At 46.9% G+C, this 14,761-nt stretch overlaps 1 protein-coding gene and 1 long non-coding RNA gene across 2 annotated transcripts in view; one reads left to right on the top strand and one right to left on the bottom strand.

Moving 5' to 3' along the window:
• LOC140460632 (uncharacterized) overlaps positions 1 to 14,761 on the top strand; it is a 1,198,404-nt gene that overhangs the window by 1,102,154 nt on the left and 81,489 nt on the right. The gene's annotated exons all lie outside the window — the stretch shown is intronic.
• LOC140460628 (uncharacterized) lies at positions 3,306 to 10,667 on the bottom strand. The gene is made up of 3 exons (XR_011954249.1): positions 10,549 to 10,667; positions 5,285 to 5,439; positions 3,306 to 3,643 (listed from the first exon to the last, which is right to left on the bottom strand). It is a non-coding gene; the product is annotated as an uncharacterized lncRNA (long non-coding RNA).

Consider the following 14,761-nt stretch of genomic DNA (forward strand, 5'->3'; position numbering starts at 1 on the left):
GAATAATGCTGCATCAAACCCCTGGACACTTCCAGAGATGGGCACTGTCGGTGGAAACCCAGTTAAATTCAGCCATCAACTGGGTGATAGCCAAGGTCGGGAGGTGAAGCTGAATGAACTTGAGAGGTTTTATTTGTGGTTGCTACGTGCAGTAAAGTGCAAATCATTGTTTCAGCAGTTGATTCTCTGTGCGGTTTCTGAGTCAGGAGCTAAATTGAGGTGATTCACCCACAACCACACCATGAGGCTGGGATTAATATTGACTGCATTGCATTCAAGAGAATGTCATCAATACTGTTATAAAGCGAAGGCTGATCCCTCCCACCCACCAACCACCCACCACCTGTTTTAAGATCACTTAAGAGACACAGCATTGCTTTAGAAATGAGCGATCCTTGACACATACACAGCCAAAATCATCACTGCCATTATTATCAAATTAGAATTTAAGCTGGATAGGCTGGGATGTTTTTCTACTGGAGCAGAGGAAGTTGAGGCAATATTTTCAAACCATGAGGGGTAGAGTTGGCTTAATGGTAACTGTCTCTTCCCTAGGGGGAGGATTTCAAGAGCAAGGACGTGTTTTTATGGTGAGAGGAGAAAGGTGGAAGAAAAGATGTGGGACAAAATATTTACAGAGTGTAGTTCGCCTGGGGAAACAGCTGCCAGTGGAAGTGGTTGGAGCAGGTACATGAACAACATTGAAAAAAAAACAAAAAATACATGGATAGGAAAACTTTAGAAGGATATGGGCCAAGTGCAGGGAAATGGGGTTAGTGTTGACAAACATTTTGGTCAGCATGGACCGGTTTGGGCTGAAGGGCCTGTCTCTGTGCTATAGTACTCGATGACTGGTGTTCCTGTCACTCTGACAGTGTTGAGTTTCCACATGAACCAGGAAAAAGTGAGGACTGAAAATGCTGGAGATCAGAGTTGAGAGTGTGATGCTGGAAAAGCACAGCAGGTCAGGCAGCACCCGAGGAGCAGGAGGATCGATGTTTCAGTCATAAGGTCACCCAGATGAATATCTCACTAAATCATGCTGAATAAAATCTGATCTCATTCGTCAACTCTGAAGTGGAGGTGCTGGGGGTGGACAGGTCAGAAGTCACACAACACCAGGTCACAATCCCAATAGATTGATTTGAACTCATGAGCTTTCGAAGCACTGTTCCTTCATCAGGTGAAGTGATGAAGGAGCAGCACTGATGAAGGAGCAATGCTCCCAAAGCTTGGGATTTCAAATAAACCTGTTGGACTGTAACCTGGGGTTGTGTGACTTCTGACTTCTTCAACTGCGCATTCATATCGAACTTGATGGGATACTTTATCCAACTCGGTGTAGTTAAATCATATTGCTTGGAGGGGTTCATTTGAAACCTTCCCGGAGGTGAATTCAACAAGATTGAACAATTCATAGTTACTCAATTCTAAACTTACATCAAGACCGGTAGTCATAGAGAGGTACAGCACGGAAACAGATCCTTCAGTCCAACTCGTCTCCGCTGACCAGATATTCTAAATTAATCTGGTCCCATTTGCCAGCACTTGGCCCAAAACCCTCGAACTCTTTCGATTCATGTCCCCAACCAAATGTCTTTTAAATTCTGTAATTCTACCAGCCTCCTCCACTTCATCTGGCAGCTTATTCCATACGCACACCACACTCTGCATGAAAAGTTTTCCCTTTAGGTCCCTTTTAAATCTTTCCCCTCTCACTCTAAACCTATGCCCTCTCGTTCTAACAACCTCCTGATAAATCATTTCTGATGGAGATGTCAATGTTTCGGGTAGAACCCTTCTTCAGTCCTGAGGGATAATACCTGAAATGCTGACTTCTCCACCGCCTGGTGCTGCCTGCCTTGTTGTGCCCAGCCTCCTGTTTGTCTATTTTAGATTCCAGCATCTGAAGTTTGTTTATTTTGTCTCTAACAAATGGTGGAGCAGATTCGATGGGTCAAAATAGCCTAACTTCTGCTCCAATGGTCTTGTGGTCTTTGGATTGTGCGGGTCCTGGGATCAATGAGCAGCAGCGCCCACTGGAAGCAATGTTCACAGAATTATAGAATCCCTGCAGTGTGGAAACAGGCCCTTCTGCCCAACAAGTTCACAGTGACCCTTTGAAGAGTAACTCACCCAGACACATTCTCCTACCCTATCACTCTGCACTTACCCCTAAGTAATGCACCACACCTGTACACTATGGGACTATTTAGCTTGGCCAATTCGCCCAAAGATGCGCATGTTTGGACTTTGGGAAGATACTGGAGCACGCGGAGGAAACGCACACAGACACGGGGTGGTGGGGGATAGTGCAAACTCTCCACAGACAGTCACCCTGAGGATGAAATCTGCGTCCCTGGTGTTATGAGGCAGCAGTGCTAACCAATGAGCCACCACCACTCCCAAACACCCCCCCCCCCCCCAGTAGAAAACAAAAAAGCCTATCAGCTCTCCCACTGCACCCACTGTCAGAAAGGGCAGGAGGTTCAGTCCTGGGGGTGACCCTCAGCAGTATTACCGGCAGAATCTGATTGTTGGGAGCACTGGTGCCTCCGCTGGTGCTTGTTCAAGCTGCAGGACATTGTGAACCTCTGCCCACATTCGGGGCAGGCAAACGGCCTCTCCCCAGTGTGGACCCGCTGGTGCGTCAGTGGAGTGGAGGAGACAGCAAAGCCCTTCCCGCACTCAAGGCAGGTGAATGGCCTCTCCCCAGTGTGGACCCACCGATGTGTCAGCAGGTGGGAGGCCTGGGTAAAGCCCTTCCCGCACTCAGAGCAGCTGAAGGGCCTTTCCCCAGTTTGGACCCGCCGGTGCTTCAGCAGGTCGGAAGAGCGTGTAAAGCACTTCCCGCAGACAGAGCAGGCGAATGGCCTGTCGCCGGTGTGGACCCGCCGGTGGGCCAGCAGGTCAGAGGAATCGCTGAAGGCCTTCCCACATTTGGGGCAGGGGAAGGGCTTCTCACCGGTGTGGACCCGCCGGTGAATCGCGAGGTGGGAGGAGCGAGTGAACACCTTCCCACAATCTGGGCAGCGGAAGGGCCTCTCCCCTGTGTGCACCCACTGGTGCCTCATCAGGGCAGAGGAATCACTGAAGGCCTTCTCACACTTGAGGCAGCTGAAGGGCCTCTCCCCTGTGTGCGCCCGTCGGTGCCTCAGAAGGGCAGAGGACTCACTGAACGCCTTCCCGCACTCAGGACAGGAGAATGGCTTCTCCCTGGTGTGACTGCGCCGATGTGTCTCCAGGGCAGACGGGACACGGAAGCCTTCCCCGCAGTCGCCACACTTCCATGGTTTTTCCATGGCCGAAGCTACAGTTGCATACAAACGCGTGTATGTCCCCTCCCTGCCTTGAATTCCTCTATCCAGCCAGATAACTGATTCAGGCTCCACACTCAGTGCGTTGCTGCAACAGTAGGGTCTCTCTTCCAGTCCCACTGATGCTGAAAACGTACTGAAACAGGAACCAATTGGATCATAGTTGAAAATTGTTGCAGTTCCGATGGATTGAGTGGCTCACAAATGCTGGAGAATCAGAGTCAAAAACTATGGGTCAGGCAGCATCTGAGGAGCAGGAGAGTCAATGGTTCAGGCATAAGCCCTTTATGTGTTGATTTTGAAACTTCATCTTCAGATCAAATACTCTGAAAAGAGATTACAAAAGTCATCACTGCCAGTCCAGGGTAGAAATTCAGAACTAGCAATTCTACTTTCTGCAGAACATTCTTTTCTTTTGTTATTCCACAAAACTGAAAGCACCATCCCACTCTCTCTCTCTCTCTCTCTGTTCTCACTCCATTCTAATTCTCCTGAAAGTGCTGATTCAGGATCTGACAGGGACAGAAGAGCAAAACAGTCACAACTGACATCTCTCTGAATTTTGGATACCTCCACCTGAAACTTAATATCTTCCACGACATTGGGATACTGTTGAGAGTGAGTATGTCTGATTTTGGGAAGCAAAAATATAGTGTGTACATTCAGGACTAACTGCAATTCAGCAGGAAGCCGAATGTGCTGGAACCAATGCGGAAGAAGAGGACACAAAACCTTGAAGTTGAAATGAGGAATACTGCATGTGCTGTACTTGTACCTGTTGCATTTATTTGTGGGAATCAAATGCATTTTAAAAATAAAAACAAACAAGATATCTACATCTCCCCTTTCCCAATCTCCCAATGCTGTTCTGGACACAGAGTGAGAGAATTGGGAGCAGGAGTTGGCCATTTGGTCTTCTGAGCCTGCACCAGCATTGAACAGATCATAACTGGATATGAATATACCTACAGCCAGGTGGATAGACTGGGATTTCTTTCACTGGAGCAGAGGAGATTGAGAGGTGATGTTATAGAGGATTATAAAATCATGAGGGGTACAGATGAGGTGAACGGCAGGTGTCCTTTCCCTCGGGTGGGGCTTTCAAGATTAGGGAGTAAATTTTGAAGGGGAGAGGAGAAAGATTTTTAAAAAGACATGAAGAGCTCCATTTTTTTCACACAGAGAGTGGTTTGTGTGGATGGGTGTCCAGAGGAAATGGTGGATGCAGGTACAGTTACAATGTTTCATAGACATTTGGATAAGCACATGAATAGGAAAAGTTCAGAGGGAAATGGGCCAATCACTGGCAAATGGGACTAGTTGGGTTTGAAAACATAGTCAGCATAGACTAGTTGGACTGAAGGGTCTATTTCTGTGCTGTATGACCCTGTAGGTGTTCTGTACTGGTCTTAAAACCATTTTCTTGGAAATCCAAGATGGCGGTGGTTTGAGTGGTCTGCCACCCCCAGCAAGGTGGACCTTTACCCCCTCCCCCCCACCTCATTAACCATCTGTAAGAGAAAAAAAATTGCTAATAGAAATTTACTGAACATCTGGAGCTGCTATAATTGTGGTTTGACAGCTTTAAGACCATAAGGAAAGCAAATGAACGAAAGGAGCCGACAGAGGTGCAGCAGGCAGGGCACTCCCCTACTGCATTGGGGGTGCCTGGAGCCAATGCTCAAACTCCCAGGGCAGTCCCTTTGGGTTTAATGGGGCAGCAGCAGTTACTCTCGGAGATGGCAAACTCTGAGATAAGATTGAAGCAGCAGTGGAACCACTATCTACCACGCTGGAAAAGCATAAACAGAAAATTCAAATGTTGGATCGAAGAGAATAGGCAGTGGAGGAGAGGACCGTGGCAGAGGTCTCAGGAGGAAGGATCCAAACGATGGAAGACCAGGTTCGGGCCCTTCAGGAGCAAGTGGACGACAACCTGGAAAACAAAAGTAGAAGAAAAATCTTACAGCTCGTGGGTCTTCCGGAATGCAAGGAAGGTGAAGACCTCGTTGGATTCCTGGGGCTGGAGTCGGAGTCGGGTCTGTTGAGTGTGGGGCGGGCCCACTTGATCGAAATGCGGTCAGGGCCGGACCCGCGCCCCCGCACGGTCCTAGTGCAACTCCTGCATTATGAAGAAAAACAGTTAGTGATTGAAACAGCAAGAAGACTGGTAAGAGATCCAGAGGCCTTAATGCACAAAGGCTCAAGAATAATGTCTTTTCAGGACTTCTCGGGAGCCTGGATGAAGAACAGAAGAGCATTTGATGAAGTTAAGGGATAATTAAGGGATCTGAACATTCAATATTCCTTGAGGTACCTGGCCGTGTTGCATTTCTCTCATGGAGGGACGGTATATAATTTTGATTCAACAGAAAAGGCGAAGGGCTTTGTGAATTCACTGAATTAAAGGACTCAGGTCGGGGTGAAGGCGGGACATCATTACAGACAATGCTACTTTTTGCCCCTTTTTGTTGTGGTTATCGGCTTGATATGTACTGCCTTAATGTAAAACTGGAATTATTTAGTAAAACGGTCGGTTCGGTATTATCTGAGGCCTTTTTTTCACTGCTGTCCTTTTGTTTTTGGATTGGGGTGGCGATATCTGTGGTTAAGATTTATGGAGAAAGGGTGTGGGGAGATGGGCAACCATTGTTAACTCTCAGAATGTAAATAACATGCTTTTTTCAATCTGTGAATTGCCTGGCGCTTGGGGCACAGCCTCAGCGGGAAGGAGCCGGGATGGTGGCAAGGGTGGGGTGGGGCGGGGGGCGGAGTTCTCTCCATAATTGGGGTTATTTGAGTGTTTGCTTAAGTTATATGTGGTTGTTAGATTTTTATTTAGAGTAGTTTTTAATAGGAGTAGTTTTTAGACTTTATCCAGTTAATGTCTTTGTCGCTCACCACACCTCAGATAAGCTTCCTCCTCTTGGGTGACCACAGGCTGCCCTGGATGACCATGGCTACTGATTCATTCAGGTGGTGCACCTGAAATGTAAAAGGGAGCCATTCCCCCATTAAAAAGATGCTGTTAAGCCCTAGAAAGGAAAGGGTGGACATCACCCTGCTGCAAGAGACACATTGAAATGATAAGGAACATCTAAAACTGCAGCGGGGGCGGGGGGGGGGGGTTATGATAGGGTATTATTCTCCTTCTTTAGCTCCAAGTGTAGAGGAGTGGCTATACTGGTAAGAATGAACCTCCCTGTCCAGGTAATTGAGCAAATTAAGGACGAACATGGATGGTCCATCATTCTTACAGCTCTAACACATGGAGAAGAGTATGGCATCCTGAATGTATATCGTTCCCCGGTGCACCCTCTTAAATTTCTAATTGATGCTGTTTCTAAATTAATAAGTCTAGGGTGCGCCGCATGGTCATTGGAGAAGATTTTAATCGCCTAATAGATCCCGAGGTAGACAGGGTGCGAAGGGGCCAGGCAGATACACCGACACAACCTAAGCAGTTGGTGGACATGTGCGAGGAGTTGGGATCTCCACCCTAATGTGGAGGCATCTCCACCCTAATGGAAGAGACATAACTTTCTCTTCCAACCCACACAAGTGCCACTTGGGAACTGACACTTTTTAATGCCATTTGATTGCTTGAACAGAAAATTGGCTTGTGAAATTGGCAATATAGGTGTCTCGGACCATGTGCCAGTGTATTTAGATGGTAAAGTCAAGGGTGGTGGAATGGATGCACAGCACTGGTGCATGGACCCATTCCTGTTAAGGGGTAGCAAATCCGTTGAGTACAGCAGAAGAGAGTTCAAGGCCTTCTGGGATATCAACCCAGGTATGGCCAGTAATCCAGCAATACTGTGGGAGGCCACTAAGGCATATTTATGAGGCCTGATTATTTCGTATTCAACAAATGGAAGGAGGCAGAGGGAGGAGCAACAAAGGATGCTGGAGACCCGGCTGCAGATAGCTGAGAAAGCATATTATAATCAGCCTTCCCTGGTCAAACTGCAGCTCTCCGGACTGCTCTCGACTCATTGCACACACAGGTGGCAAAAAAGGGTCTCCTTTGCTGAACAAAGATTGTTTGAATTTGGAGATAAGCCAAGTCGATATCTGGCTAGAAAGAAAAATGCTTCCCAATCTTTTATGTCTGTTAGAGAGAAGGCTGGGACAGTTACCAGTGAGTTGAAGAAGATCAATGTTAGATTTATGGAATACTTTGCACAGTTATATCGGTCAGAGGGAGACGAACACGGTGCAGCGAGGATGCAGTCCTTTTTTGAGAACCTGCACCTCCCCAGTATAAAGGCAGAACAGGTTTCCCTGTTGAATGGGCCTATGACGATACAGGAGGTGCAGGAAACAATAAAGCATCCCACGGTTGGCAAAGCACTGGGGTCAGATGGATTCCCAAGTGAATTCTATAAGGAATTCATAAATGTGTTCGTGGAGCCACCTCTGGGGATGTATTGCTATTCATATACACAGGATTGTCTTCCGCACTCTCTTAGGGAGGCTAATATCTCCCTCATTTTAAAGGAGGGGAAAGAGCCCGAAGAATGTGCTTCACACAGACCCATTTCACTGTTGAATGTAAATTTTAAAATTGTATCCAAGATGCTGGGCCTGAGGTTGGAAAGTGTTTTTGCGCTAAATTATGAAAGATGATCAGACGGGTTTTGTCAAGGTCTGGAGCTCCTCCAACAATATCGGGAGGGTACTGACCGTAGTGCAGGTATGCCAGCAAAGATTGATCCCGGGTTCGGTGTATCCCTAGACGCAGAAAAGGCATTTGACCAGATAGAATGGCCGTACCTATTTGGGATCCTACAGCATTTTGGTTTGGGGGGGATCCTTTGGTAGATGGGTGGTGGAGTTGCATAATGATCCTAAGGCAACCATCATCACAAACAGCACTAAGTCAGATAACTTTAATACTGGGAGAGGTAGTCGACAGGAGTGTCCTCTTTCACCGTTGCTATTTACCTTGGCAATTGAGCCATTAGCTGGGGCTGTCAGATGAAATCAGTGACTGAGCAGTGTAAGAGTCCAATCATTTTAAATATGGTGAAAGCCTGGAAGATAATGAGGCAAGACAAGGGCAATTGGCTGAAGACCTCGCCATTTTCCCCATTGGCAGGAGCCCAAGGATTTCAATCTGGGGCAATGAACTCTGGCTCTAAGTCTTGGGAGAATAAGGGAATCTCCTGTTTGGGAAACTTATTTGAGGGGGAGATCTTGATGTTATTTAGCCAGCTAAGTCAGAAGTATGGATTGTCTCATAGGAACGTTTTCCGGTACTTTCAGGTAAGGGATTATATACAGAGGAAGATCACGCTCCTGGCTCAGCTTTACAGGCCACATGTGGAGAAAAGAGTGCTCCGGTGTACAGGTGCTCTTTCAGTTAGTATTTTGCATCATTTACAAAAGGCCTTAGGGATGTGAAAGGACTCTGTAGGACATGGAATCGGGAGCTAGGAGAGGATATTTCATTGGAAGTATGGGAAGATATATGGGAAAATGTAAGGAAAATTTCAATATGTAACAAAGCAGAGGTCATGCAATTGAAGATTTTACACAGGGCTCATTTGGCGCCAGAGAGGCTAGCTAAGTTCAAGAGAGGAGCGTCACCAGGGTGTCCCAAATGTAAAATTAGTATAGGCACTCTCACACACTGTTGTAAGATCCAGAGATACTGGAGTGCTTGGTAAGAACATCCTGAGGATTGAAGTTCTTCTGGGGTTGCCAAATATGCTCTCTCTGGGGGAACACGGGAAGAGACTGTGTAACATTCTTACCCACTGTGCGAGGAAGCACATTTTAATGAATTGGCCATTGGAAAAGTCCCCAGGTCTTATGGGGTGGCATATGCTGGTGATGGAGCATCTCCCCCAAGACTACCTCACAAATATGGTGCACCACATAAAGGAACAATTGTACAAGACATGGCGGTCCTTTCTAAATTATATTGATGCATACTTATCAGCAATATTAATTAGGGGCGTGGTGCAGCCATGGGAATCAATCTGGGCACCCGTGGGGCCCTGGGAGGGGTAGATTGGGGGGAAAAAATATTGGGAGAATGACTGATGCTCCCAGGATTGGGAGCCTCAGTGGAGGTGTGGTGAGTGAAATAGAATAAAGTAATGTGATATAATCTAATTTAAGTTAATGTGCATTCAGTTTAATTTAATTTTTATTTAATTTGATTATAGTTTGGCTTAAGCTCAGCAGATATGGTTGTTCTGGTAGGGGAGTAGGTAGTTCATTATGAATAGCATTGTGATATGACATTGTTGTATTGCCTCTATCTTTCTGTACTTTGGTTTAGTTCTTTTCTGTGTCTAGATGTTTTGTAAAGGATTTGAAAAAGTTTCCAATAAAACATTTAATAAAAAATCTCGCCTTCCCCCATAACTATTTTTGACATTTAACAGTCAGATGAACTCAGCTTTAAATATATTCAATGTCCCCTAACTGCAGGAAAACATTCTTTTAGATTACTTACAGTGTGGAAACAGGCCCTTCGGCCCAACAAGTCCACACCGCCCCGCCGAAGCGTACCCACCCATACCCCTAACCTGACACTACGGGCAATTTAGCATGGCCAATTCACCTGACCTGCACATCTTTGGACTGTGGGAGGAAACCGGAGCACCCGGAGGAAACCCACGCAGACACGGGGAGAATGTGCAAACTCCACACAGTCAGTCGCCTGAGGCGGGAATTGAACCCGGGTCTCCGGCGCTGTGTGGCAGCAGTGCTAACCACTGTGCCACCGTGCCGCCCCAATTTCTGAACTCAATTCCTCTTGCTAATATACCATTTGCCTTGGTCATTGCTTGCTGCACCTATGTGACAACTGGCATTGACTGGAGTAGAAAGCCTGAGTAGAAGGCAGCTGAGGCACCTTTGTACATCCACACATCATTCCTGATGAAGTGCTTGTGCCCAAAATGTTGACTCTCCTGCACCTCGGATGGTGCCTGATCTGCTGTGCTATGTCAGGACCACACTTTTCAACTCTGATCCCCAGCATCTGCAGTCCTCACTTGCTCCACATCCCAATATATCACCATTTAAACAATGCATCTCCTCTCTGCTTTTATTTCACAGGAAAGGCTACAACTGCACACTGTGTTACTGCATTTGCCATGTGTTTGCCAATTAAGACACAGACCTGAACCAACTTTGCTGAAAGTCGAGTTGAACACGAGAATGAAAAAATACAATGTAAAAGGGGGGGAGGAAAGTGTGTTGTACTCACAGATGTTGGATAGAGGAAAGAAGTTGCAGTTGGGGTAAGGCTCAATCTTCATTCAGAGAGAGAGAGGAGCAGCAACGGCACCAACACAAACTCATGATCCAACTTCCGCATTCAGACAATGGGGGCAGGCTCCTTCCGGTCCTCCAGCACATTCCATTGGCCCATCAAAACAATGTCACGCGTCGTTCCCGCTGACAGCAAAGAGCATGCGCAGTATTCTGCTGACACCAAGAAGCATGCGCAGTGCTTGCTGACACTGAGAAGCATGCGCAGTATGCCAAGTCGAGTTGCCGGTGGAACTGACAAATTTTCAGTGTCCAAATGCCACTCAGAAAAAAGAAACGCTAGAGCCACAATTTGTTTTGTTTCCCTGGGGCTCAACACTTTATTCCTTTTTCATTTTGTCTGGCTGCTCAACATTTGTATGTCTTTTCCCCAGGGTAGAGGAAGTCCAAAACTCGAGGGGCAGAGGTTTAAGGTGAGAGGGGAAAGGTTCAAAAGGGACCGAAGAGCGTGGTATAGGTATGGAATGAGCTACCAGAGGCAGTGGTCGAGGTTGGTACAATTCCAACATTTAAAAGGCATCTGGATGGGTATATGAATAGGAAGAGTTGAGGGGTATATGGGCCAAATGGTGGCAAATGGATCACTAGATTAATTTAGGATATATGGTCGGCGTGGACCGAAAGGTTTGTTCCCGTGCTGTGCAACTCTATGGCTCTATTTCTACACAATTTGAATCAATTTCACAAGACTAGGATTCCGCCCTTGCACCCTTCCAGCCTGTCCTCAACTGTGGCCTAACGACACAGATTTTTATGGAAATTTCAGAAAGATGGCTGCAGCTTTTTTTTTCAACAATTGAATATGCTTTCAGACTTTACCGATGTTTCTGAGTACATCGTTTTAGCTATCCTCAATGTTAAAGATCAGCTATTTCTCGAATCAACCCCTCCTGTCTCCAAGGTAGAGTCATTACCATCCATTCTCTCTCTATGCTTAGAGGTCTCGAGGCAGGAGAAAGGATGGGGTTGGGGGTGTGGGGTCAGAGATTGGACGGGAGGCAGAGGCTTGGAGGGAAAGACAAAAAGAAAATGGACATGGGGACAGATCATCGGGGATAGAGAAAGCCTGGAGGTGCACAGGTTGGGGGGTAGAGGGTTTGGCAGAGAGAGAGAATAGGGGGGTGTAGAATGTGAAGCGAGAGGAATTGGGGGTTGCAGTGTGTGGGGAGAGAGAGTGGACGGGGGCAGAATGTGGGGGGAGAAAGAGCAAAAATGAATGGCAGGAGAGGGTGGGGAGAGAGCATGATTGGGGCAGAGAGTGGGGGGAGAGAGAGAATGAGTGTGGGGAGAGGGACTGGATACAGGAAGGCAGAGGGTGGGGAGAAAAAGAAGGGGAATGGATGGGGGACAGAGGGTAGATGAGAGACTGGACGGGGGCAGAGGGTATGGAGATAGAATGGAGGGGGTTGCAGAGAGTGGAGTAAGAAACGAGGGTGCAGAGGGTGGGATGTGTGTGTGAGAGAGAGAAGAGACGGGAAGCTAGGGATAGTGAGAGAGAATGGACTGGGGGGCTATAGAGAATGGGTAAATGGACAGGGGACGCTGAGGGGATGATTGGGTCTTGATTCAATGGGGAGTTGGTGAATGCATACCACCCACTCACACCATTCCCCTCCCCCACTCCCAGGATCCCCTTCTCTGTACACGTGCAGTGCAGAGCAGATATTTGTAAATGACACGACAGAGAGTCTGGAACACTGTGTGAGTGCAGTCACCCTCATGTCCTGGCATCAGCAAACCACTGCCTTTCTCTTTTAAAAACTAAATAAAGACATGGGCGACATACTGGGGATGGAAGAAGTGGCTGAGAAACTGAACTGAGAGTCAGCGCTTTCAAGAGTGGGGAGCTGGGCAAAAACAGGAGGAGGGAAGGATGAATTCAGTTTGGAATCCATCGAACGGTGGAGGAATTGGGAGACAGATTTTGGGTAGAACATAGAGAAGGATGTTCCGTACAAACCAGAATTCTCTCAACTTATTTTCTGCCCTGCACTGACAGCAGTGATCTGATCTCTCAAGGTCTTAGCAGAGAAAGAGATTTGCTGTTCAGGCATGCACAAGGAATTTACTCAGGGCCTGAATATCAGCAGCATTTGAATCCAGGAGGGGAAATGTTTGTCTGCAGGAAATTATTCCAAACTTGACATGCATCGAGAAGCCCCGCGATTACAGGCAGCCTGCGAGGGAGTGGCCCAGGGTTCTGACTGTGAGAGAACTTTAACTCATTGGCGAAATGTGGACTGGGTATTCTCACTGTAGATGAGCCCTTCATTGGATCGTTGAGGCTGCCAAGACACACTGACCCCTACACCGTGGAAACTCTGTGAAAGCAAATTCAATTTCTCAAATGGACTGAAGTGTCACCAAGGGCCTGTTTCCACAGGCTCTATGTAGGGGCTCTATGATTTCCCCCAACATGTCTGCAGACTGGCTTCCAGCTTCATCTCTCTGAGCCGAAGGTCCTCCAGCATGTGTTTTCCCTAGTTTCCAGCACCCAGAACCTCCCACCTCCTGCAAATCGAAAGATAAGTCCCACTCTGCCCTCTCCAGTGTGTGTTGTGCAACTGCTTAATCAATTTTAGTGGACCAGCAGAGGCTGATATCCAAGTTCGGAACCCATAAGGATGGCCTCAACCAGGACCTTGGGTTCATGTCACATAACAGGTAACCCCACTTCACTGTCACTCTCTCCCACACACACAAAGCACATACACTCACATTCACACAGACCCCTCTCTCAGACACACACATATACCCCCCACACTCTCACCCTCTCACAGGCTGATACTCTATCACACACACACACTTTATCAAGCATTCACACACACAAACAGACTCTCTCTCGCACATGCCCACACACTCACCCTCTTATGCACGCACACTTCCATATCAGGCTTTGGGGTGACTTTGAATTTGCAGAATTATATTTGCAGATATATTATATTTTGCTCCAAAAGCACACAATCTACAGGCAGTCAATCCATGTGAGATTTTATAAATTTCTACTTTGTAAATAGAACCAGTCTGATTCAAGTTTGATATACAGACCTTAAGTTGTCTCGAGAATGTGTTTTCAAAGTTCTGGGATTTACATATGAATGAACCAAAACCTGCAACCCACTCTAAAAGAGAAAAGACTTAACAACAATCTAGGTTTGTTCAATATATCATTTCTGTTGCATGAAACTGCAACCTTTTGCTATAAATTCTCTTATGGTCCTGCTCCACAAACACCTGATGAAAGACCAGTGTTCCAAAAGTTAGTGCTTCCAAATAAACATGGAGTATAACCTGGTGTTGTATGATTTTTAACTTTGTTTCTTGTGAGTACATCCCACACCCCCCGGTGCTGCCAGTAAAACTTACAATGCCGATGAAACGATGCGGTACCTGCACTCTGGAAAAATTTACAATATCTAACAATACTAGCGACTCATCCACTGCTCATTCTGATACATGACATTGGAAACTTAGTGCAGGAGTTTGAAAGAAATGAGCAGCTTTAAAACAAAAACCTGTTGGATCTCACAGCTTTCAATGAGAGTCTGAGACCGGGGTTAAGTTCTGTTTAACCCAACTTTGCCACAGTTTCAGATCTCCCCAGCAAAAAAGTGTATGAAAAGTAGCCTTTTTTTTGAAAGAAAAGCAGCTCAAAGTGCACACACTCCTCCCAACTCCACCTCCTTTACTGTTGGTCCGCTGAGTTGTCCCTTTATAATTGGATCCTTGATCCAGCCTTAAGCCGAAGGATATATTGCCTCTCTCAGCAATTTCAATCCAACTAAATTACTGCCACTCAATTGCCGTGTGTGTGTGTGTGTGGGGGGGGGGGGGGGGGGGGGGGGGCGGGGAAGGGGGTGGGGGTGGGGGTGGGGGTGGGGGGAAGGGCAGTTAAGAGTCAACAACACAGCTGTGGGTCTGGAGTCACGTGTAGAACAGACCGGGTAAAGGATGCAGCTGGGATGACTGAGTGAATCCTTTCCCACAAGCACAGTTTCCTTCCCTAAAAAGGGCAGGAGTGAATCAGATGAGAGTTTTTCCCCCGAAAATGGTTTCATCATGAGATTCTAAACTCCAGATTTCTGACCGAATTCCAATCCTGCAACCTGGCACAGCAGGATTTGAATCTGGAAGTCCCCAGAATTGGG

This window comes from Chiloscyllium punctatum, chromosome 36 (genome assembly GCF_047496795.1).
Source record: "Chiloscyllium punctatum isolate Juve2018m chromosome 36, sChiPun1.3, whole genome shotgun sequence".
NCBI classification, from domain to species: Eukaryota; Metazoa; Chordata; class Chondrichthyes; order Orectolobiformes; family Hemiscylliidae; genus Chiloscyllium; species Chiloscyllium punctatum.